Genomic DNA, 26,973 nt, shown 5'->3' on the forward strand with positions numbered 1-26,973 from the left:
CTGCTCATCTTGCCTACCTATTTCTTAGCTTTTAACTCCTTCTTAAATTGGAACACTGCTTCCAGGACACACAGTCTCAAGCTTCAGGGGGGTCCCAGGTAGTATGATTTAAGGAGAGGCTCATTCTCAGCTCACCTGGCCCATAAGTAACCACAGGCCTGCTTGCTCTTTAACCCAAGAGCAGAAATCTAATTGAAATCTGATTCTCTGTGGTCTGTAAGCTTAGTGTGCCTGTGCCCCTCCCCCACTGGGCCTCTGCCACTCAAGTTTGCTTCCTGGGCAATGTGCTCCACCTCTGCTCCTGCAGAGACCCCCACTAATCCCCCCCAGGAAACCACTGAACCCCCTCACCCATCCATGAGCAGATATTCAGAAGAAGCCACTGATGTGTTGCTCTGGAGGCATGGTCTGCCTGGGGCTGGATCTGCACTGCATGCTGAGCTCCTCTCTCACCCTGGTATAACAGACACCACCTGCCAAAGTTCTAAGCTGTCTTTGACTGGAAAATGATCTTACTCTGTTCTTTTGTGGGCTCTACTGCTCCAGAAGTTGTCTGATGGCATTTTTTGGAGGTATGTGGATGTATCTGTTGGAAACTCTGAGAGTCTCAGCCTTTTTTTGCCATCTTGGCTCTGCCCCCTACTCTTAGCCTTTTATAAGATAAAAGGGATCCTTGATATTAGAAACACAGCTAACAGTTCAAATAGTGTTGTATAGCTCAAATAGTGTTGCACAACTCAAATGTTCACAGCTCAAGTGTTGCCAGAAGCTCACAGCTCAAAAAATCCAAACAGGCAGCAGAGGGTAGATGAAATCTTCTTTATTCTTCTTCTGGAAGATGGGAACTCTTCTGAATGTGCTGGAGAGTCATGATCCCTACTTCTGCTTGCATTAGATTTCCTGTTTCCCTTTTCATTAATGCAACATTAAATAGCTATATTGTGCCCAGCACTATTGTAGGTACTGTAGATTCAGTGACAAAAGTGAAATAATCTCTAGCCTTAAAGGGGCTTGTATTCTATTTGAGAAAGGGGATAGTAAACAACATTTTCACAGATAAATAAATAGAGTATATATTAAAAATAAAATAATTTCAGGAAGAGAGGGTACTTTTCATTTTTTTCACATTGTTGGGGATGGGGATGAGGGAGTACAATATAAATTATCCCCAAAATCTACATGCTCATGACTCAGTAGTTTTCTCCTTAGTAATGAGGCAGAAATCCTAGACTGATAAAGAGGTAAATTACTGAACTTTGGGTCATTCATACCCCTGTCTTAGATAGAAATGGAAGGAAGCATATCAGTAGGGAATTAGAGCCAACTGAATGTCCAATATAATAGAGATCTATAATATGTTAGAATTGGAACAGGCTTTAGTGGTCTTCCCAGTATGTTTACTTAGGGCTCAGAAATTTGTTGTGACTTGGAAATCCTAGAATGTGGGTGTGGGGACTTCTGACTTAAAAGAGGTATTAGCACAGGGTCAAACTGACAAATTTGAGGCAATATCTTATACAATGAATTTAGGACTCAAAGACTTAGGGATAAACTTGAAAATAGGCACTCACTTAGGTAGTAGGATTTCAGGGAAATCAGAAAAGGCTCTTTTTATCCCCAACTGTCAACCTGTGATTGAAACATGTGATACTTCATGAGACCCATTCATTTTTTTTTTCTTGGAAGCTTTGGATGTAGGAGATTAGACTTTGTTATCTTCTTCTGAGTGTGTATTTTTATATTCCCTGTCACCAAAGAAACTTTGTATGGTCAGAATTCTTTTTCTTTTTTCTCATTTTCCCAGCCTATTTCTTGACCTTTAACTCTTTGTTAAAGTGGAGCACTGCTTCCAGGGTGAAAGGTACACTGTCCTAAGCTTCAGGGGTTTGTGCAGCTGTTTTCAGAGATACTCTTAGGTATTTGTAAGATTTTAGTTTTTCCAAGGCAGTATGACTTAAGGAGAGATATGTTTACTACTCTCCTGGCCTGTGCTCTGCTCTGCTCTACAAGCAACCACAGGCCTGCCTTTCTTCCCTGGAACAATGAACAGAATCCCATTCCACTGTGACTACAAGCTCCAGGGAGCTTGTGCTCCTCCCTGGCCTGACCGCCACCCAAGACTGGAACCTGGATCTGAGTATGGGCAAAACAATAGAGTCCTGCCTCAGTGCTGGCAAAAAGATCTCTCTAATCTCCTTCTGGACAATTTCTTGACCCCCTTACTGTCTGTGGGCTGAGTTCCAGAGGCCGTTGCTCCACTGCTAATTCAGAGGTTCCCACGGCTTGCTTCTAGTTTGCTGGAGCTGGGTCTGGGTCTGCACTGATCCAGCCTGCCCTGTGCTGTACTCCACACTCACCCTGAAACAACAGATCTTTTCTGACAACTTTCTAAGATGTCTTTGAGTAGAAAATTATTTCATCCTGTCATTTTTTAGTTCTGTTTCTCCAGGAATTGTCTTATGCCATTATTTGAAGGTATTTGGAGGGGTCTTGGGGAAAGCTCAGGCAAGTCACTGCCTTTCCTCTGCCATTTTGGCTCTGCCCTCCCCAGACTTTGACATTCCTTCAAAGCCTGTGTCCTTTTTAAAAATGCAAACACTCCTGAAAAGAGCATGGTTAGGTCTAATTAATCACATCCAAAAGATGGATTTTTCTGAGACCTTCATCTAGAAAAGGGATCATTCCAAAAATGAGAGGTACTCTGGAGGAAATATTTCATTTGAAGATATAGCATCTTAGAGCTGTACTTTCCTGGTAATTCAGTTATCCCTCTATTGTGATTGGACCATTTTCCTTTAGCCTTAATGAATCTGAATGTGGGTTTACCAAGAATAAAATTATTGAAAATGAGGTGAAATAATATCACATTATGACATCCAAAAAATAGTTTGGCAAGTAATGACTTGGAGAACAACAATAGAAGGGATTTCTAAGTCTTGATGGTACTGACGTTGATCCAAAAGTTTTCTCAGTGCCTTTTAATGATTAATAAGGAAAGCATTACACATATTACTTTTAATTTGGAAGCTACTACACAAACATCACACCCATATAGAGTATAATCCTAACTTACATTAAGAGGAGGAGAAGAAAATCCCAAAAGTTATGATCTGAGTACCTCAATAATAACTACTTATTATATTCTTGGTGACTCTGAATGAACTTATCTTAATTTTAAAGAACAATTTTAATGGACAAATCTGTTATGTAATCTCTGTGACAAATTTTAGAAAACATGCTCAAAATGGTACACTCTAATAAGATGAAACTTTATAAACTGTCATTTCAACAGAATCTGTCTTCATCATCTATCATCTGGGAACTTGTTCTTTTTTTAGGGCTTCTAGGGTTTTTGCATCCATTTTTTAAACTTATGGATGTTTTGCTTTATAGATATTGCCATGCTGTTTGCTGTTGGTTAGACGTCTACCGTGATCCTCAAAGTTGCTAGTACCATCTCCCAGAAATTACTTTTCATGCAATTTATATTTTCCTGTTGAGTCCCTCCCTCCTTAAGGGTAGGGCCTGTTTTGTGGCTACTTTAAGCATCCCTAGTACTTAGTAAAATATCTGGCTCATAATAGGTGCAAAATAAATATTTCTCAAATGAATAAGAATCATAAGACTGTAGCTTAATGGAAAAAGTACCATATTGGGGATCACAACATGTAGGTTCTAATCCTGCCATTTCTTCTAGCTTGCTATATGACCTTGGGCAAATTATTTAATGTCCATGGGTCCCAGGTTTCTTGTTTGTAAAATAAGAGAATTGGAGAAGATTGGTGACTTCAAAATATTTCCAATTGCATAATCCTTCACTTTAAATGAATTTCAATGGACCTTTTTTTTAGCAAAATCTTTTTAAATGATTTATTTTTTTACTAATTGTAGAAGTTTAATTTTTAAAATATCATGTTTTCAAATTGTTACAGGGTACAAACTGCAACTGACCTACGACATGCCTGAGAAAGCCCTAATTGTATGCTACATTGAGGCATAGACTATATCCCAGACTTGGTTCTTGGTGAGGTGAGTTTTCCTTGATCACCCCTATATTATCACTTTAATGCCCAGTGGATTCTCCTTTAGTAGCTTGCTAACTGAAGATGTAGCAAAGCCACTTTAAAAATAGAAACAAAGTTCTTAACTTTCCTTTGACCCCTCTTCTCTGTAATATATGTTGGTGTTACCCATCTCAGCTCCAGTAATCCTCCTTGCTTTCTATATAACCCACATACATTTTAATTCCCCTCATTTTTTCTCTTCATCAAGCAAGCACAGATGCTTTCCTATCATGTATGACTCATTGGAGGATGTTCTTCCTCCCAAGCTAGGCTCCAAGTAGACTTTGGAGGTATTTTCCCCTTCCACGTTTTTCCCAACTTCTCTTTCTTTCAGTTATCAACACAAATCTTCCATTTCCCAGGTTGAAAATTTACCATCCTTCCCCCATATCCAATAGCAAGGAAATACCCCCTTTTCTTTATGACCAGATACTCCTTTGCAATGGTAAATAGTTCTCCAGGTTGTACTCCCAAAATCAGGACTTTAGGAGATGGGGAGAGGACTCCATTTCACAAATTAATTAATTATATTACATTTATTTAGTGAAGAAGGGCGAAATTGGCTTTTGGTAATAATTTTTATAAAATTGGAGATACTATTTTCCCTTTCCTTCAAAAATTAATCTTTTATTGGATTGTTTTAGTTCATGAATATTTGCTTTTAAAATCCCAGAGTTTCATTTTTAAAATTTCTTGTGTTTTATTTTTAAATGCCTTTATAATTTTTCATAGCCATGAAATTCTCTTTTAAAAAATTTGCTTTTATATCACACAAGAAGCAGAATAGAGTGATAATCTCAAAGTAAGGAAGACTTGGTTCAAGTCATCCTCTGACACACATTAGCTTTATGGACAAACACAAGCCATGTAACATCTCAGTGGGCTAGGAAAGTCTCTAAGACCCTATATAATTTCTCACTGGGAACTTGCTACACTCATTCAATCAGAGATTCAGTACAAATACGAACACACACATATATACAAAGATAAATTATATATATATATATATATATATATAGCATAGCAGATAATAGATAGATGATAGATAGATAGATAGATAGATAGATAGATAGATAGATAGATAGATAGATAGATGGCCTTGAAGCCAAGATGACTTGAGTTTTGTCTTGCTTCTGACCATGATAGCTGTGTGACCCTGGGCAAGTCAGTTACCCTTTGGTGTTCTAGGCAAGTCTCCAGGATAGTAAGTTACAAAGAGAATGCTAACCTATAGTGGTAGTTTCCTCACTTCAGAATCCCCCATACCAATGAGATCCCAGGTTCAGTCTCTATTCCTAATTCTAATAATCTAATTTTCTTTCTATCTCTGGGTCTCTTTTTCTCCCTACACACACACACACACACACACACACACACACACACACACACACGCATACATACATACATACAAACAATCTTACTAGAACTAAGTCTGGAAACTAGTTTATTCACATCTGAATCTTTTGTATGTATGATCCCCAAATTGAATTTGTAGAAAGTTTATTTCATTAGTTATCAGGCATCCAGATTTTATGTCTTAAAGTAAATATGTAGTTTTACATTACAGTTGCTCAGAGGCCAAAATGTTAAATTCCCTCAAGATGCCATGTCTAAATATTTAACCAAAGTACAATGGATGTGTCCTGTTTTGTATTATCCTTGCTATAAATGATTCATTAGCCCTTCTAAATTGTGATCAGGAATCAAGTTAATAATAAGGATTGATCTAGGATTAGAGGTTGGCAAGATGGGTTTAGAAGAACATAAAAGGAATTTAAGATCTGGGAATGGGCAGCATCAAAATATTTGACCCAGGGGACAAGTAGTCCAATCCCCCTGGGATTAGACTGGGTGAAGTGAAAGAGTTTCAATTATGGTTCCCAGGGATGGGGGACAAAAGACATGAGGGAATAAAAGAGAAAGAGAGTACTAGATCAGAAATATTGAAGACTTTGTAATCTTATGGTACAGAATGTGCCTGATGTGGTAAGGTATATATCAGTGGGTTCAAAGAGAACAAGGACTTATGAAGTTAAGGTATGTAGAGGCTCATCTATATTCTACTGAAATTAATGGAGATAATGACTGGGATTTGTAGCAGAAATAAAAATATAAACCAAGACTTGAAATCATCTAGCAAAAAGAAATGGGTTCAAAGTATTATACCTACACAGACAAAATGCTTAATAAAAATGGAAAGTTTGAACTTGAAATGATGAGAAGTGAAAATAGGATGGTTGACCCATAATTTACAGGTGTCAATAGGAATCAAATCTTTCTTTCTTCATCCAATGAGATTGGAATGGTATGATAATCAACTGTGATAGATTTAACATTTCTCAGCAATACAATGATCCAAGACAATGCCAAAGGACTTATGGTGGAAAATGTTCTCCCCACTCAGAAAAAGATCTATGGAGTCTGAATGCAGATTGAAGCATATTATTTTCACTTTTGTTACTACTTTTTTGTTATTGTTCTTGTTTATTCTTGCATTTTCCCTTTTTGTTCTGATTCTTCTCTTACAACATAACTAATGTGGAAATATGTTTAACATGATTATAATGTATAACCTATATAAGATTGCTTGCTGGTCTCAGGAGGGGGGAGGGAAGGGAGGGTGAGAAAAAATTTGGAACTCAATTTTTTTTTTACATATAATTGAGAAAAAATTTAAAATTTAAATTAAAAAAAGAAAAAAAATATTGGAATGGTGGTTGGGGGAGGGGGGTGGGGAACCAAGATGTTGAAGCAGAGGCACAACCCATTTGAACTTTTTCAGCATTCCTCTCCAAACAATTTTAAAATAATGGCTCAAATTAAATTCTGAAGTGGCAGAGTCAACAAAAGGTCAGAGTGGGGCATTTTTCTAGCACAGTAAAATTTAGGAAAGGATCAGGAGAGGTCTGAGACAGCAGAGTGGGGACTAGTCTGGAGCCCATTCATTGGAAACCCTAGCTGGTAGCCTTGGAGGTGGCAGCAGCAGCAGCAGCAGCAGCGGCAGTGGCAGTGACTGTGGTGGCACAGGGATGGTAAATTGTCAGATGAATGGCCAGAAAGGGATTAGAGAAGCTTTTTTCTGGCACTAAGTGAAGGACATGGCACTGTTTGGCAATTCTCTTTCCAATATGCTGTTCTGGGTCATAGTTCCAGGGTGGAGAAGAGCATTTATAGGTGATCACAAGGGACCAAGTGCCCTGATTGCCATTTCAGAGCAAAGAAGAGCACTAATGCTTGTGGCTACAGGACACCAGGGGACCTTGTCACATCCCCAGGGCCAAGAAAACTGGTAGCACTTACATCTGCAGGAAGCAGGAGCCCTTTCTGGGTAAAGATTAGCATGCAGACTCAGAGACCAGCTACCACATCTCTCTCTGTATCACACCATTTTGGAAGCAATGAAAGTGGCAGCTCTACAAACAGAAGCATTAAAAAGCATAAAGTCGGGGGGCAGCTAGGTAGTGAAGTGAATAAAACACTGGCCTTGAATTCAGGAATACCTGAGTTCAAATCTGGCCTCAGACACTTGACACTTACTAGCTGGGTGACCCTGGGCAAGTCACTTAACCCTCATTGCCAAGAAAGAAAAAAGCATGAAGTTTGGGACAATATCTCTCTAACCCCAGGAGAGCAGAATCTAACTTTACCATCAAATTCAAAGTCAAAAGAATGAAAAAATGGGGGGAAAGTGTGAGAAAACTCATCAGAAAAATAATTGATCTGGAATATAGATCAAAGAGAGATAATGTAAGAATTATACTACATGAAATGCAAGATAAAAAAAAAGAGTCTAGACATTGTATTTCAAGAAATTATCAACAAAAAACTGCCTTAATATCCTTGATCCAGAGGGTAAAATGTACATTAAAAGAATGTACTGATCACCCCCTGAAATGAAAACTACCAGGAATATTAAAATCAAAGTCCAGATCTCTAAGATCAAAAAGAAAATATGTTAAACAGAAAGGAAGAAACCATTCAAATATCACAGAGCCACGGTCAAGATCACACAAGATTTTGTAGCTACCACGTTAAAGGAGTGGAGGTCTTGGAATATGATATTCAAGAAGGCAAAGAAACTAGGATTATAAATAAGATACCCACTCAGCAACTTCAAATCTAATCTTTCAGGGGAAAAATGGATATTTCATGAAAGAGAGGCATGTCGATTGTTCTTGATGCAAAGAACAGAACTGAATAGAAAATTTGACATTCAAATGCAATACTCAGGAGAAGAATAAAAGGTAAACATGAAAGAAAAATCATATGAGACTCAATATGGTTAAATTGTTTACTTTCCTATATGGGAAGATAATATATGTAAGTATTAAGAACTTTATCATTATTAGGGCAGTTAAATAGACAAAGTGCATGGATGTAAATGGATTGTATTGGGATGATCTAAAAATAAATTAGGGGGTAATAAAAGAGGAAACATTGGGAGAAGGGGGTGGGGCAGGAAGAATATAGAAAATCATCTCACATAAAAGTGGTATGCAAGGAAGTACTTTTATAGTGAAGGAAAAATGGTGGAAGGGTGGTGGTGGGCAATGCTTGAACCACATTCTCATCACAGTTGGATCAAAGAGAGACTATATATACACACTCAGCTGAATATAGAAATTTATCTTACCCAATAGGGAAATAGGAGAGGAAGGTAATAAGAGAAAGGGATGGGATGGTAAAAGGAGGATAGATTGAGGGAAGCAGTAGTCAGAAGCAAAACAGACTTTTGAGAAGGGACAGGAAAAAAGAGAGAGAAAGATAAATAGAAGAAAAGAGAATAGAGGGAAATATGCAGTTAGCAATTGTAACTATGAAAGTGTATTCACCCATGAAATGCAGGTAGATTCTAGAATGGATTAGAAAACAGAATCCAACAATGTGTTGTTTGCAAGAAACATAGTTGAAACAGAGAGACGCACACGTAAAAATAAGAGACTAGTAGAATCTATTATGCTTCAGCCGAAGTGAAAAAAAAACAACAGGTAGAAATGATCTCAGAAAAAAGTGAATGCAAAAATATTTCTAATTAAAGGAGATTATCAAGCAAACTACAATTTACTGAAAGGTAATGATAAAATGAAGTAATATCAAAAGTATAATCTTTCAAGTATATAGGGAACTGAATCAAATTTATAAAAATAAGAACCATTCCCCAATTGATAAATAATCAAAGAATATGAGCAGGCAATTTTATACTCATATAAAAAAATGTTCTAAATCATTATTGATTAGAGAAATGTACATTAACATGTACTCTGAGGCACAACCTCACACCTATCAGAAATGACAAATACTCTAAGGGATATAGAGAAACAGGTACTCTCATGAACTGTTGGTAAAGTTGTGGACTGATCCGAACATTCTGGGGAACAATTTGGAACTATGCCCAGAGACCTATAAAATTGGGCATATTTTGACCCAGAAATACTATAATTACGTCTATATCTAAAAAAGATAAAAGAAAAATGACAAGGGACTATATATAAAAATATTTATAAGCAGCTTTTTTGTAGTGGAAAAGAATCATCAACTGAGGAATGGATAAACAAGTTGTGATATATAATTGTGATGGAATACCAATTTGCTTTAAGAAATGTTGAAGGAGGGGGCAGCTAGGTGGCGAAGTGGTTAGAGCACCAGCCCTGGATTCAGGAGGACCTGAGTTCAAATATGACCTCAGACACTTAACACTTACTAGCTGCATGACCCTGGGCAAGTCACTTAACCCCAATTGCCTCACCAAAAAAAAAAAAAAAAAAAAGTAATGTTGAAAGAGATGGTTTCAGAAAAGCCTGCATAAAACCTATGTGAACTGATGGAAAGAGAAGTGAACAGAACCAGGAGATCATTGTAGATAGTAACAGCAATATTGTAATGATGATCAACTGTAAAAGACTCAGTTACTTCTGATCAAATGGTGATCCAAGACAATTCCAAAGGATTCAGGATGGAAAATACTATTCACCTCCAGATGAACTCTGAGTACAAATTGAAGTAATTTTTTCACTTTATTTTTCTTGCTTTTTGCCACATGATTAATGTGAAAATATATTTTGCATGATTTTCCTTGTGTATTTGATATCATATTGCTTTCTTTTTCAGTAGGTGGGAGAGAGGCTAGGGAAAAGAAGAGAATTTGGAACTGAATTTTTTTCTTTTTTTTCTTTTTTTTTGGTGGGGCAATGAAGGTTAAGTGACTTCCCCAGGGTCACACAGCTAGAGTAAGTGCCAAGTGTTTGAGGTTGGATTTGAACTCAGGTCTTTCTGAATCCAGGGCCAGTGCTTTATCCACTGTGCCACCTAGCTTCCCCTGAAATTTTTTTTTAAAGAATTTTTTAAAAAGAGATTGGAATAGTGATACCTACATGAAAGAGGGCAGTGGAAAACTTAACATCATCTAGAGAGAACTAAATTTCCAAAGAGACAATGAAAAGAAGGGAAAAGATTAGAAATAGGTAGAGTATCCTAGTGAGTCCCAATGCACCAGAGATTCCACAACACAAAGTGGCAATGGCAAGGAAAGGGCTAGGGGAGTGTGGGCTTGAGACTCAATAGGTGACAATTTTATGAACACTACAGTTTGAGTAGAGACAGATGGTGGTAAGATATTTGGGCCAGAAATGCCATATGTATAGAATAGGAAAGAAAAGGATTAATGGGTAAGGGAGGCAAGGCAAGATGCATTTATTAAGCACTTAACCTGTACTAGGGATACAAATACATACAAAAAGACAGTTACTGTTCTCAAGGACCTTATATGCTAACAGGATAGGAGAAGACAATACACAAAGAAGAGCTGGGGGATGGGTGGGGCAAGATAGGGGAAAATACACATGCGGGGAGGACTATGGTGACAAAGTTCAGGAAGTCAGACACAAAGCCAGATGGAAATAAAAACTGGCCAGCATGAACCCCTCCCCCAAATAGAGGCAACTGAGAATTTACCAATGAAAAAGGGTAGGGGTGGAGAAGGGCAGAAGGATGTCCCAGGATGAGAAAGTCATAGGGGCAGATGAATGTACCAAGGTGAGGAGGCCCCCTCAGCACTGAGGCATGATGGGAAAGTTCAAAAAATCTGAGGCAGGAGGGTAAATAAGAAGCACATAGAAGTACAACAATCAAGATTGAAGGGAACACAGTGGATAGAGGTCTGAACTGGAAGTGAGGAAGGCCTGAGTTCAAATCCAGCCTCAGATACTATCTGTGTGATCCTGGGCAAGTCATTTAACCTCTCTCTGCCTCAGTTTACTCACTTTTAAAAGGGGAATAGTAGTAACACCTTTCTCCCAGTGTTGTTGTAAGGATAAAATGAGATAATACTTGTAAAGCATTTTGCAAACTTCAAAGTGCTACATAAATGATATTATTTAACTTAAAAATTCCTAGGAGGAAATATATGACAAAAATAAAGATAGAATTTCTTTAAAACACTGACCAGAAACAAGAAGAACTGATCACGCATTCAAATAAGCACATTGTAAGACTATTTGTATGTGCCACGTGAGAGCCAAATAAATGCACAGAATATATTTATTTGACTATTGTCACATGCACATAGGATCTCTCACTGAAATAAATGCATTCTCGGTGTTTATTTCAATACATAATCATTTAAATAAACACAGCTGTGCTTATTTCTCTGTGAACTACTCTACATATACAAAGCCCTCACCTGGAGCCCAGAACCTCAGAATATTATCAAAAAGTTAGTAACAACCCTGGAAAGAAATCTAGTTCCTTCTGATCACCCTAAAAATGACCATAGAAAAGTGAAAATAAATAGAAGTTCTAGGGATCCTCACAAGAAAACTAACTTTCTAAAAATATAGTAAGTGTACCAGAGGAAAAGCTTTGAGACATTTTAAAAAACTTATTTGAATAGGGAAAACAAAGGGAAAACATTAGAAGAAAGGCATACCAAAATGATAACACAATTAGGTCCAGAATGCCCACAATTTTAGCAAGTGGTTATTAGACCCACTAAAAGATTAAAGGAAAAAAAAAAACGGAGGTGGGAGGAAAATCAGGAGGAATGTTAATGATCTGAATGCAGCTTTAAAATCTTGGGAATAACAATAACTCATATTTATATAATGATTTAAGATTTGCAGAGTATATTATGTCATTTTATAATCTCTAAAACCCAACGGGGGTGGGGAAATGCTATTATTATCACCATTTTACAGATGAGAAAACTGAGGCTTAGAGAAGTTAACTTAGCTGGAGTCACACAGCTACTATGTCAGATATTTGATCATAACCATATGTGTCTAAAAATATATACATAGTTCTATGTCTAAAAATTCTAGTGAAGAGATGAAGAAAAACTTGACAAAATGTAATGTAGTGTAGAGAAACTTTAAAATTATTGGAAAAGTTATATGGAAATTAGGTTAGAGTGATGAACTTGGAGTCAGGGAGACTTGGGTTCAAATCTTGCCTCAGATACTCACTAGCTGTGTGAACCTATGCAAGTTACCCCCTATGCAAGTAACTTCTCTCAGTCTCAGTTTCCTCATCTATAAAATGAATGGGTAGGCAGTCTTTAAGGTCCCTTGCAACTCTAAATTCATTATGCTATTATTCTATGAACTAAAAACAAAATTGTTGGTATGATAAAAGTCAGAATGGCAGAAAAAGAAACAGAAACAAAATCAGCTGACTATGAAAAATTGAGAAAAGAATTGGAAGCAATATCGATAAGAGTTGTAGAATTATATGCTATATCACAGGGAGTAAATCTTAGAATTATAAACCAGCATTTATTAAATTCCCACTATGTGCTAGGTCCTGCAGTATGTACTGAAGAGACAGGTTCAAAGAAAGAAATCATCTATACCTGTAGGGAGTTTACATTTAATATGGAAGAGACCAAGCACACACATATAAAAACAAACAGCAATATTATAAGTAAATATAAATATATGCAAGTCAACAAATTCTTAGTACATGTTAGGCAATGTGTTAAGTGCTTAGTTCTATGTAACAAAGTGGTTAAAATAAGGTAGTTTGAGAGAGAAGGCACTAGCAATTAGAGGGTCCATGGACGACCAGCAAAGATTTCATGCAAAGGATGGTGCTTGAACTTTGTCCTAAAGAAATAGAAAGCATCTGAGGGGCAGGTAAGGAGGGATGCATTCCAAACATGTGGGATATTCCGAGTGAAAGCATGGAGATGGGAGATGGAGAATCCAATGAAGAACAGAGAGAACACCAATTAGCCTATCTTGTAGAATGTGGGAGAGGGTGTATTGTCCAGTGATGCTGGAAAAATAAATTAGAGCCCAGTGGTGAGGAGCTTAGAAAGCTCAACACAGTAGTTTGTGTTTTATTTTAGAAGCAAGAGGAAGCATTAGAGTTATTTTAGTAGGGGAGACACACAATCATCTACACTTAAAGAAAAATTATTTTTGGTAGCAGTGTGTTGAAATATGGGAAACGTCAAAGAAGATACTCCATTATATTCATTCTATATTATATTATATTTATTATATATAGTATATTATAAATTATTATATTTAATAAAACTGTCCAAGAAAATTTTTCCAGTTATGAAAAATAAGTAGCACTATAGACAGAATCCCAACAAGAAGATATTCTAACTTCTACTCACCCCAGCAAATAATAATTAAATTTCAAAATTATGACCAAAATGACAAAAATCCTTACAGAATATAAAGAAAAAGAAAGATACTATGTTTTTCAGAAACAACAGCAACAACTACATTCAGAGTCTGATAAGAATTTTGAATAAAATCCAAGAATGAACGAAAATGGAATATAACATTTATGAAATTTAAAAAGATAGACTTTGATATATCACATATATTTCCTTAAACATTTAACTATTCTTATCGAAAAATAAAAAATTGCAATTAAAACCAAAAGGATGGAAGCAATTAGGTAGCACAGTGGATAAAGCACTGGCTCTGTATTCAGGAGGACTTGAGTTCAAATCTAGCATCAGACACTTGATACTTACTAGCTGTGTGACCTTGGGCAAGTTACTTAACCCTCATTGCCTCACAAAAAAAAAAAAAAGACCTGAAAAAGTCATAAATAAAAGAAATACTTGGAAAGAATCTTTGGTATTTAAGCAGAGAAACAACAGAGAAAAATTGATATTTTTCAATTTTGATGAATGAGTTTAATATTTTTTTAAATAAAATATTCATCAGTCTTGGGAGACTCCTTGCTTCTCAAGGGCAAGGGCTGATTATGTCTCTTCTCTGCTTCTCTTCCTTCCCTCCTCCTCCACCATCCATCTCTCTCTCTTTTTTTTTTTTTTGGTGGGGCAATGGGGGTTAAGTGACTTGCCCAGGGTCACACAGTTAGTGAGTGTCAAGTGTCTGAGGCCAGATTTGAACTCAGGTACTCCTGAATCCAGGACTGGTGTTTTTTCCACTGTGCCACCTAGCTGCCCCCGTGAGTTTAATATTAATATGAGTCTATTCAGTAATAAATTGTTACTTAAGTTACTAAATAATACAATGGAACTTGGCAAAAAAAGAACAAAACTTTGAGTGACAGAAAGACAAAAGTAATGAAAACAAATAGGAGTATATATAAATGGACATCAAAGATAAATAATGGAAAAATAAAATGAGGGTTGGAAATAATAATCTCAAGGTAAATCTTTTTTGCTAAAATGGAATGCTAGTTTCAGAGATACATTACAGAGATAATAGTATAAACATATGGGTTTTTTTCTGTATTCACCCACTAAAAATAGCTAAGTAAGACATTACAAACACACACACACACACACACACACACACACACACACACACACATGACTACTCACATTTGTAAATGCAATAACAAATGTAATTTGCCTAAGGAAAAAGAGTTGCCATTTTATAGATGAAGACACTGAGGCTCAGACTGGTCAAGTAATATGATACCACAGACCAAGGTTTGATCCTCTATTGCCTTGTATTCTTCTGACTTATCATTAACTGCCTGAACTTGTATGAAGTCAGTTGGTCAGGAAATGTATGAGCATTTCATTGATTTATCAGAATAATCACTAAGTTCCAATAGTAGAGGATATCCCCTTATTAGAGAACATTCCCTTCTCCATAAGAGCGGTTGCTGTTACATAAGGGAGAGGAAAAAAACACCATGAAAAATTAAGGCCAGAAAATAAAATAGCAATAGTCTTTCAGCCTCTGAAGTCTTCTTGAATAGTGTATAAGTTGCAAGGTGAAAAGAGTGTGAGAAAATCTCAACTTGGTTTAGGTGGAATTCCACTTCAGAAAATGACACGTAATTTTGGTTGGAATAACTGCTGAAGGATGTAACAGAGGAATATTTCATTGCTGGGTTGTTTGAACTGGCATTGACTTCTTTGCAAACAAACCACTGTCACCTCTGGTGTATTTGTCCTTTAAGTGCCTTAATATTCAACCATAAATGGGAAGGGAAAATGGGTAATAATACAGGGGAAAGATGTCCTTTCCAGTCTTTCCAATCCCCTAGGTTTCAAATTCCACTGAAGTGCCTTTGATTTAGCAATTCTAGATAGTTCTAGTTGGAAGAAATCCACCTTGTGCCACTCAATCAGAGATAAAGGAAAACTAGTTTTTGTCTGATGCCATGTATGAATGTAAAGGCCATGAAATATGCCTAAGGGAGAATCTTGTAAAATAAAAAATAAAAAACAACCCACCTCAGCTTAAATCCTCAATTGCTGATATAAAGGCACCATGATGTAGTGAAAGAGCATTGAACTTGGAATTAAGAGAAACCCTAGTTTGAATTGGAACTCTTAACTGTGTGACCTTCCAGAAGTCATCCAACTTCTTTGTGCCTCAGTTTCCTCATCCATCAAATGAATATAACTTGGCATATTTACCTCACAGGACCTTTGTGAGGATTGGATGAAATAATATATCTAAAGTATATTCCTATATAAATGTAATTACTATGTAAAACACCTTGGCTTATTAGGTTAGCTAAATATATGTGTAGTTTCATGTTTTATTTTTAAGATCTGTTTATCCTCTAACTTTGAGGAAAACTTTTGAGTTTATTTGGGGTTTCATAATTTATTGACTTCCTAGGAGTTTAAAAAATTCAATTAGTCCTCTTCTTCCACGTGTTGATTCTTAGTGATGTAATTTTTCCTCTGAGGACTGGTTTAACGGCATCTCAGAATTTGATGTTTTCTCATTGCCATTTTTTCTTTTACAGAGTTTTTAATTGTTTCTATGATTTCTTCTTTGACCTATTCAATATATCATTATTTCTTTTACATTTTGATCTGTATATATTACTACTTTTCTCTGTAATAATTATATTTTATGTACTATATTATATTGCATTATTGTCTATAAGTGATAAATGATATTGCTGCATATTTTATACATATTAGAGAAAGAGGAAGAGGAGGGAGTAAAGGGGGAAAGAGAGAGATTTATATAGTGATGTGCACCTTAGGACCTAATATATTTGTGTAAAGGTATTACAAGATACTAAGAAATTATATATAAGTACATATATATATATATGCCTGTTGTATACATATATAAAACACATGTTCCCATTCAGAAAGTACCATAAAGTCTTTCAAAACTTTCAAAACAGAGACCCAATTCAAGCTCAGACCTCTTCTAATTGCAAGTTCAACAAACTTCTGCTATACATCAGCCTTTATATCAGCAATTTAAGATTTAACCATAGTTTTTTTTTCCTTTACAAGACTCTCTTGGAAAGGAAATACAAGATTCTATTTTTCTTTCATCTTTTTATCTTTCTTGAAATTTATTCAGCTCTAGAAAAGAATATTAAATTTTTATAGTTATTATGTAGCTCTCTGTCTTCTAGTGAATCAATCATCCTTTTCCTTTGTGAATTTAGCTACTACATCACTACATCACTACATAAGCATTCCATGGAGATATATTTTTCATTGTCATTAGTGCTTTAAGCAAAGTATAGTTTTCTTATACAATTTGCATTAAAATTTTTAAATTTGTGATTTCATGATTAGAACTCCTGTCTTCTCTAAAAACCACTTAATGGTAAATTTTACTCCATTTTCTCATTTTTATTCTCGATGTATTTATTTATAGGCACTATTCTTGTACACAGTAAATTGTTGTTTTGTTTTTTTATCAACTATGCCATTTTCTTATTTTAATGGATTATTTAATCTAGTCACATGTGAAGTTATAATTCGTAGGTTCGAATTATCCTCCATTTTTTTTTTTTTTTGCAGGGCAATGAGGGTTAAGTGACTTGCCCAGGGTCACACAGCTAGTGTCAAGTGTCTGAGGCTGGATTTGAACTCAGGTCCTCCTGAATCCAGGGCCGGTGTTTTATCCACTGCACCACCTAGCTGCCCCCCTCCTCCATTTATTTTTAAACTGATTTTTATTCTAGTCTACTCAAGTCACTACTATGGCACTACCATTATACTAATTTCATCTTTGTCTATTTTCATAGTCTCTCCTTCCAAACTCCAAGTTATCTGTCCCATTTCATAATCCTTGAATTTAAGTTGTGAATTTAGCTTTCTTTCTTTTTTATGCATTTATCTCTCTCCCTCTGTACATAGATAAGAATGTAGTTCAAAATCCATTATTCCCTGTCTTTCCCTTTATTCAACCTCTTAATTTAAGTAAGTATTTTTAATGCCCCCTTTCTCTAAGAAGTATTCATCTCATTTATCTTTCTCCTGGTATCTACCTAATCTAGGCTATTCTGATATTATTTTCTCATGCATGTGCTGTACATATAAATATTCCATTTTATCTTCTTTATATCCTTCATGAAATATAAGGGTTTTTTAATGTCATTTCATTATTCTCTCCCATTATACTTTCTGTTTTCTTAGTTTTATTTTGTTTTGGTTTTGGTCGGCCTTCTTTCTATTGTACTATCCTTCTAGGGATGTCAACTAACAAAGGAACTTGTGTAGTATGGTGGAGGTTTCTCTATAGTTCTGAGTTATGAGGTTCAGTTCTAGTTCTTCCCCTTACCATGATCTCTGCCAAGGTAGAAATATCCTATCTTTAGATCTATATTTCCTTACCACCTTGGATGAGGAACATCCATAGGGAGCCAAACACATCTCCTGAAGTGAAACAGAACCCTAGGAACTCTTCTTCCTCTCAAAATTAAATACATTATGAGCTCTCTTGCTCTCTCTCTCTCTCTCTCTCTCTCTCTCTCTCTCTCTCTCTCTCTCTCTCTCTCTCCCTTCCCTCTTTCCCTCCCCCCTTGAACTACTATTATTATATATCAGTGGCACTCCTTTGTTTCCTCTTCTGAAGTGAAATGAACCTTCCATATGACCACCACCATCCAGTTTCTTCTCATTGCTGCTCTTAGCCCACTCCAACTTTCTCATGCTTGTTTTAAGTCTGAAGAAATGATTATCCTTTCTCCCCATTCAATTTTCCACTTTTATTCCCCCCTCAAAATATTCACTAAGTTATAGGGGACATGGGTTTCAAATCACAGAATATTAATTCAGTTCTTCCTATATCCCTTCTCCTCACACTTTAACATAACCTTTTAGTCATTAGCCCCTAAGATTCTTTTGACCTTTGATCTTTGCTCTTTGCTCTTTCTTTTAACTTTCAATCAGATTTCATTAAGAAGTTTTTCTTGCCCTAGAAACATGTTATAAACTGTTTAGTTGCTTAGTTTTTTCCCCCTAATTATTGTACTTATTTGCCTTTCTGCTATTTGTCTTATTGAAGTACTTGCAGGTTGAATGATCTACTTACCTCTGATTTCTTTTGCAAAAATGACCTGAATGCTTCTCTTTTGTTGATGGTTCATGTTTTCACTTATTATTATGCTAAGGCTTGCAGAATATGTTTTTTGGTTTTATATCTCCATCTTCTTTTGCAATAAGAGTGTGAATGGAGTCAATGAAAGATTTGTGATTTTTACCACAGACCTGTGATTTCATTGATTTAGGGAACTTCTAGGTGATAAAACTTCCTTAACCAAGACAAATCAGGATATTGTTTGCAATTTATAGTCTTAGAAATTTGCTTGGAACACTAAGATGTTACGTGACTTACTCACTGTCACACAGTCAATATATATCATTTCAGGGTCTTGACCCTAGGTCTTCCTGGCTCTAACATCTACTTTCTAACATTTCCCCTATGGGGAATATCATATTGAAATCTTGCTTCTAATTTCTAGTTGATTCAAAGTAGTTCATAGGATCTTAGATGGAGAATTGGGAGGGACCTTCAGTGAAAGTAAGTTGAACTCACTCATTTTACAATTGAGGAAATAGGCCTATAGAGTTTAAGTTCCTTGTCTATGATCACACAGCTAGTAAGTATCTGAAATAGGATTTGAACCCAATTCTTTCTGACTCCAATATTTTCTCTACTAGCCACTATTTACTGGGAGGCTTTTTTGGGCTATTCAATATGATTGGTCTTCCAGACTCCTTGAAAAATTCATTGTTTTGCATTGAAATTCTGAAATTTGATGTCTACATGCCTTGGATTTTCACATTTTCTGCCTCCCATCAGCAATTTGTGACTTCTAGTATTCATTACTTTCATCTCTGTTTAAACATCTAAGCATTTTTCTCATATTCCTTCTTCCTATACACTATTCAGGCTTTTTAGTTCTTCATGTTTTTCTAGGAGAGCTGTGATGCTTATTTTATCTGTGTTCATCATATTTTCAATTTTGGTCACTTTGGTTTATCTCTTGTATTCTTTTAAAGAATTTTGTCTCTTCGTTATTTAATGAAAGTTTCTTTTTTCTTTCTCTGTTTTTGTTCTTCCTGGTTATCAATTCTACCAAATTAATTTACTTATTCAGTGCCATACCAATCAAACTACCAAAAAATATTTCATATAGCTAGAAAAAATAATAAAATTCATATGGAAGAACAAAAAGGTCAAAAATATCAAGGAAATTAATGAAAAAATGCAAAGGAAGGTGGTCTAGCTCTACCAGATCTAAAACTATATTATAAGTCACCAATTTTAAAAACTATTTTGTACTGGATAAGAAATAGAGAGGAGGATCCGTGGAATAGGTTAGGCACACAAAACACAGCAGTAAATGAATATGGCAATCTCCTATTTGATAAAACCCAAAGACTCTAGCATCCAGAATAAGAACTCACTATTTGACAAAAACTGCTGGGAAAACTGGAAAATAATACGGCAGAACATAGGCATGGACCAATATCGTACACCATACAGCAGAGTAAAGTCAAAATGGGCACAAGACCTAGACATAAAGGGTGATAACATAAGTAAATTAGAAAAGGAAGGGATAGTTTACTTGTTAGAACTGTGGAGAGGGGAAGAATTTGTGGCCAAAGATGAGATAGAGAACATTATTAAATGCAGATCATTTCAACTACATTAAATTTAAAAGCTTTTACACAAACAAAGCCAATGCAAACAAGATTAGAAGGAAAGCAGAAAGTTGGGAAACAATTTTTTCAGGCAGTTTTTCCAATAAAGGCCTCATATCCAAAATATAGAGAGGACTGAATCAAATATACAAGAATACAAGTAATTCCCCAATTGAGAAATGGACAAAGGATGTGAACAGGCAGTTTTCAGATGATGAAATTAAAACTATCTGTAGTCATATGAAAAAATGTTCTCAATCACTACTGATTAGATAAATGCTAATTAAAACTACTGGGAGGTACCACCTCATACCTATCCAATTGGCTAATATGACAAAAAAAGGAGAATGATAAATGTTGGAGAAGATGTGGGAAAATTGAAATACTAATGCACTGTTGGTGGAGCTGTGAACAGGTCCAACCATTCTGGAGAGCAATTTGGAACAATAACCAAAAGGCTTTAATACTGTGCATACCCTTTGACCCAGCAATTACACTACAAGGTCTATATCTCAAAGAGATCATAAAAAAGGGGAAAGGATCCACATGTACAAAAATATTTATAGCTGCTCTTTTTGTATTAGAAAAGAATTGGAAATTGAGGGGATGTCCAGCAATTAGGGAATGGTGAAACAAGTTATGGTATATGACTGTAATGGAGCACTACTGTGCCATAAGAAATGATAAACAGATGGATTTCAGAAAAAACCTGAAAAGGCTTACATGAATTGATGCTGAGTGAAATGAGCAGAACCAAGAGAACATTGTACACAGTATCAATATTTTGTGATGATCAACTGTGATAGACTCAATTCTTCTCAGTGATCCAAGACAATGCCAAAAGACTTATGGTAGGAAATGCTCTCCACATTCAGAAAAAGAATTATGGAGCCTGAATGCAGACTAAAGCATACGATTTTTACTTTTGTTGTTGCTTTTTTGTTATTGTTCTTGTTTATTCTTTCTTGCATTTTTTCCTTTTGTTCTGATTAACGTGGAAATATGTTTAATGTGACTGTAATATATAACCTATATAAAATTGCTTTACTGGTCTTGGTAGGGGGAGGGGAGGGAGGATGGTAGAAAAATTTGGTACTCAAAAAAATATCTTTACATATAATTGAGAAAAATTAAAAATTAAAAAAAAACTTTTAAAAAAAGAATTTATTGCACTACCTGTAAGCCACGAACCCAAAAAGGACCTAGACACTATCTTTCAAGACATTATCAAAGAAAACTGCCCTGATATCCTAGAACCAGAGGGTAAAATAGAAATTGAAAGAATCCTTTGATCACTTCCTAAAAGAGATACCAAAATGAAAACTTTCAGGAATAGCCCATCATTTGGGAAATGGTTGAACAAGTTATGCTCCTTGCCTTGAGAATTTGACCTACAACCTCATGTGGGCAATGCAATAGTGCTAGCAAAGCATCCCCTGGAATCTCTTGGCCACTTGTCCAATCCCCATACTATGAGGTCTGTGGGCTGAGAGCTCCAGAAGCCACTGCCAGCAGACCTTTTCTGCTGACCTTCTAAGCTGTCTTGGGCTGGAAAACTGTTTTATCTTGTCCTTTTAAAGTTTTCAACTACTCCAGAATTTATCATGAGGTATTATCTTAGGGTTATTTGAAAGGTAATTTCGGAGGGCTCAGGCAAATCCTTGCCTTTAATCTGCCATCCTGGGTCTGCCCTGTCATTTGCTTTTTTTTAAATAACCTCTGCTACTTTGGAGTGACCCTCCATCATGTTTTCTAAGTTGTCTATGCTGTTATTTGTCTTAATTATTCTTTCTTAAAGAAATGTGATTTCAATCCTAATATCTACATGGATGTCTTCTTATAAAAGTTTTATTTTTCTTTTGAATAATTCTTGGGTTCTATACTGTTATTTACCAGTCATTGAGGAAGCCAAATAATTTACCATCTTGCCTTCTCTTTCATTGTTTGATTTTATACATTTCACTTGTTTTTACTGTGTGATCTAAATTTATTCTATTGTGACTTTTCCTCAGGTATGGAAGTCTCCCCTCCCCATTTTTCCCTTTTATTGGTTATTAGGGGTTTCAGGTTAAGTCACTCCTGTATGAATCGGGGTAGAGGCCACACCAACCTAAATCAGAAAACTAAGTCTATCAGTTTGTTCACACTGGTTTTGTCAATTGCACAGAGTAAGTAAATATGAGTAGAATCTGGAGGTAGCTTCATTTTCTGCTGTTCAGAAGATTTTGCCTTGAATGGCAGTGTTTCTGTTTTTTGTTGATGCACCTATTATAACATTAAATTCAGAACATTTCTTCTTTTTCTGAGGATTGGTTTAGGAAAGTTATGCTCAAAATGACCACCTACCATTTTGCCAATTATATCTTACCATTCTTGTTTTGGTTTTTCTTAAATGCTTGTGCGTGTATAATTTTTACAGCTACCATTAAGAGATATATTATAAGCTTAAATTGGGTCGTATATTTGTTTCTGAGCCAGGAACTCCCCTGATGATCCATGTGCTTGATAGTTTTCATTAAATTTCTCTCTCTCTCTCTCTCTCTCTCTCTCTCTCTCTCTCTCTCTCTCTCTCTCTCTCTGTATGTCTGTCTCATCCTCCCTCTTTCTCTTTCTCTTTCTCTTTCTTCTCTTTCTCTCTCCCTCAATTTTTCACCCCAATTCCTCCCTGTCTTACTCATGTTCCTTTCATTTCTATCAGAATCATATTTACTTAGTGAAGTACAATCTGACAAGCAGTCTATTCCTTATTACTGGAAAAATAATCCCTTCATTGAAATAGTGTTAGCAGATTTTGGGGGGTTTGTTGCCTAAGTCAGTTTCTAGTGAAATTATGTAAGCAGTGAGTTTGCTAAATATCTCCCCTCTCTTCCAGTCTCTGTAACAGATTCTTGGTGGAAGAATGTGGGCAGTGTCTCTCCAAAGGTCCAGGTGCTCTACTCATAACAGATAATTGGTGGATAAAATCAGGCTGTCTCATTAACAGCAGGGGCCATGCTAATCTTCTCTATTGTTTTTAGTTTAGTAGATATGCTGCCAAAGTCCTTGATTAGAGACTGGTTACCAAGTGAGTTTTCTCCTTCTTTGACTTTTCTTAGTTTCTCCTAGGTAGATATATTCTTGAGGTTTACTTGCCAAGCTCCAGACTGAATGTGCTCATTTATCCATAAATGGCTGGCCTGGGTACTTAAATTGAGCTTTCTAGTTGGATTTATTGCATAAGCAACAGCTTGTCACCTTGTTTGGTGGACATGTTGCTCAATAACAGCACTAATACTGATCTCTCACGTTTATAGGAAGGCATCAGGGCACAGTAGAAAGATCACTGACTTTTGAGTAAGAGGATAAGGCTTTAGATCCCACCATAGCAGCTTGCTACCTGTGCAACTTTGGGTAAGGCATATGATTTCCTTAAGTCCAATTTGGTTATGTGTAAAATTACTTGTTTAAATATTTTTTCAGTCATGTCTGAGACTTTGTGACCACATTTGGGGTTTTCTTGGCAAATATTTTTGCCACTTCCTTCTCCAACTAATTTTACATATGAGCAAACTGAGGCAAACAGGGTGAAGTGACTTGCCCAGGGTCACACAGCTAGTAAGTGTCTGAGGCCAGATTTGAACTCAGGAAGAAGAGTCTTCCTGATTTCAGGACTGGCACTCTATCCAATGTACACCTAGCTTCACAAATTATGGGGTTGGACTAATTGACTTCTGGGTTCACCTTTAATCCTAGAAATATAAACTATATAGTCTTTTCATTGCCCATCCCTCATCTCTATGAATCATCAAACTTTGTGAAATAGTGAAACAGCAACCCCATTTTACAAATGTGGAGATAGGCTAAGAGAAATTTAATGAGTTGCCTAAGCATACACGGGTAAAAAGTAAAGGCCTGGGGCTTCTGACTTCTCCAAGTCCAGTCTATTTTCCCCTCTATCATGATTGCTATTTTACCTGTGAGCTCCTCAGTGGTAACTTTTTGTCAATATCACAAGCCTCTACCATTCCCCAAACACTTGGGCTCACTCTGAATTTAGTGAAGTGAATAATGAAACTACTTCCATGAATGAGCAAGCTTTTGTCTTTGCCCTTTCCTCTCTTTCCTTCCCATTCTCTCCAGCCCCCCCCCCAATATTGCACACTGGGGAAACTGATGTTACTTCCCCCCAATCCCTTTCGGGGGGTCTTTCATTAATATGCATGCACAATGAAGTTATAAAAAAGCAAATGTACTGTCCCCTATAAATCCCTAAGAGGTAGCTTGTGAGCATATCAAATGATTGAAAGCAGCTCCCATTGCACAGATTAAGTGAAAATACCTAGTATAGATACTCTTCGTCATAAATGAAGCCATTGTTATTGCTGCTGAAGCTGTCCTAGTGCATTCTGCTCTGTGTATATTGATTTTGACTGGAAATCTCTGAATAACAGGAGACTAGATCAATTCTTCAGTGCTGGGCTGTCAGCTTCCTGGTTAGCCCTCTTTTTTCCTATGCTCCTTTTTCACACATTGGTAAATTCTCTCAGGGGAAAAAAATCCCATGCCAGGTAAATGGATTCTCCCCACAAAAAACACCACCATGGTTGTCTCTAATTAACCCCCTTGTTGGCAGGCACTAATTAGCTTCCCTGTTTTCAGGCTCAGCAGAGCAGATGAGGGTTGAATGGGTCCTGGAGTCTGAACTATCTTCTCGTCCCTAGAGGAGGTCTCTCCAGGTCAGGGTTGAGGGGCGCTGGGAACTGCAAAGATACTGTGGGGAGCCTTTCACAGTGGGCTCTCTTTGCCAGATAAAGAGCAGGCTTCAGCTCCTGGGGCCTGGAAGCCTTGTGACTCTCAGCGCCACAGACTTCATTGTGAGGAAAGAAAATGACTTATAACTGTTAACTCTCGATTATTCAGGGGCTAATTATCCAGTTGGCATATTGTCCAGACCCTATTTTCTCACCCTCCTTTCTCCCATTACTCCATCCTTAAGTCTGGCTCTCTGCTCATTAGTCCAACTACCAGAGCTCTGGCTAGAAAGGAATGGTAGAGATTATGAAATGTAATTGGTAATGTCGGTACCTGTATGTAAGCAGCCTTAACAAAAATGGGTTAGTGTGTAGAAGGCTGAAACTCCTGCTGGTGGAAGCACATATTAAGTTTTCTGTGGATTTCACTGATCACTTCTATCCTCTATTATGATGGATAATTGAGGGGTGGCTTTGATTAATTTTAATGAAGAACAAAGTGATAAAAATAGCTCACATTTTTCTAGTGTTTCATGGCTTGCAAATTTCTTTCTTCACAATTACCCTATGAAGAGGAAGATAGAAATAGTGTTATCCCCATTTCACAGAAGACAAAACAGGCTTAAGTATCCACATTGTAAGTGGCAGAGCCAGGTTTTCTATTTCCTAGTCCAGCTTTCATCCTCTTCCACTCTACATGGTAGTATGAATTAGGTGCTTATAGCTTTTTACTCAGTTTCACAACCAAATCTGTAGTTAACAAGTATCTTAGTGATTATATTAATACATATTAATATATTCTTGTTGATTTATGTTCAGCTGTGTCCAACTCTTCATGACTGTTTTGGGGGTTTTCTTGGCAAAGATACTGGAGTGTTTTGCATTTCCTTCTCCAACTTATTTTATGGATGAGGAAACTGAAGCAAAGAAGGTTTAAGTGATTTACCCGAAGTCACACAGCTAGTAAGTGTCTGAGGACAGATTTGAATTTAGGAAGATGGGTCTTCTTGACTTCAGGACCAGTGTTCCATTCACTCTACTACCTAGCTATCATAGATATTAGTATACCTGTGAGAAAATTCAGAGCTCCTTTAGTGACCTCACATTTTTAATTGAAACAAAGGCTGGTTGTTGAAACAAAGGCTGGTCCTTGATCCCTACAAACTCCAAAGAATTAAAATCAAGAATCATGCAGAAGTCAGTGGAGAGGTACACAGTAGTCTCATTAAAAGGACCCTTTGTGGGTAAACTTATGATAGAACATGATCAAAAGCAGTGCAAAAGGAGCAAATGTAGATGGGTTGCAATCTGCATCATTATGGTAAACTTCTGCTTGGGGAGATCACAGACCATTTAACTATTGTTGTTAGACCTAATCCAATCCCATGAGAAAACAGAGCTGGCAAATTGACTGAATGCTATGCTACTGGAATTTGTCCAATTGGTTAACCAGTTAGTATACTGGAAAATAAAACTTGACAAGAATTCATCCAGTCTAACTTCCTACCTCTAGGCATGTCTACTCTTACATTATTCACGCTAATACTGTTTCAAGTGGCCCTTAGGGATGGTGATAGCAAGGCAGTAGAACATAATGGATAGAGTTCTGGACTTGGAATCTAGAAGATGCAGTTCAAATTCTGCCACTAATACTTACTAGCTATTGTAAACATGGGCAAGTTCCTTAAAGTCTTCAAACCTTAGACAACTCTTGAAGACTGTGGGTCTTAGCTTCATTTTGAAAGAGGAAATTCTATTATCAAAAAAATCACAGTTATAGAAGTTTTTGACATATTTAAAGGGATGGAAAAACCACAAC

The 26,973-nt window shown here is 36.4% G+C and overlaps 1 long non-coding RNA gene across 1 annotated transcript in view; it reads left to right on the top strand.

Annotated features, from left to right (window-relative positions):
* Positions 1 to 26,973, top strand: part of LOC122748594 — a 697,255-nt gene that overhangs the window by 549,306 nt on the left and 120,976 nt on the right. Inside the window, exon 2 of the long non-coding RNA XR_006355626.1 lies at positions 3,933 to 4,029. This is a non-coding gene — a long non-coding RNA (uncharacterized LOC122748594). The remainder of the gene's footprint in view (positions 1 to 3,932; positions 4,030 to 26,973) is intronic.

Source organism: Dromiciops gliroides, chromosome 3 (genome assembly GCF_019393635.1).
Source record: "Dromiciops gliroides isolate mDroGli1 chromosome 3, mDroGli1.pri, whole genome shotgun sequence".
In the NCBI taxonomy this organism is placed as follows: Eukaryota; Metazoa; Chordata; class Mammalia; order Microbiotheria; family Microbiotheriidae; genus Dromiciops; species Dromiciops gliroides.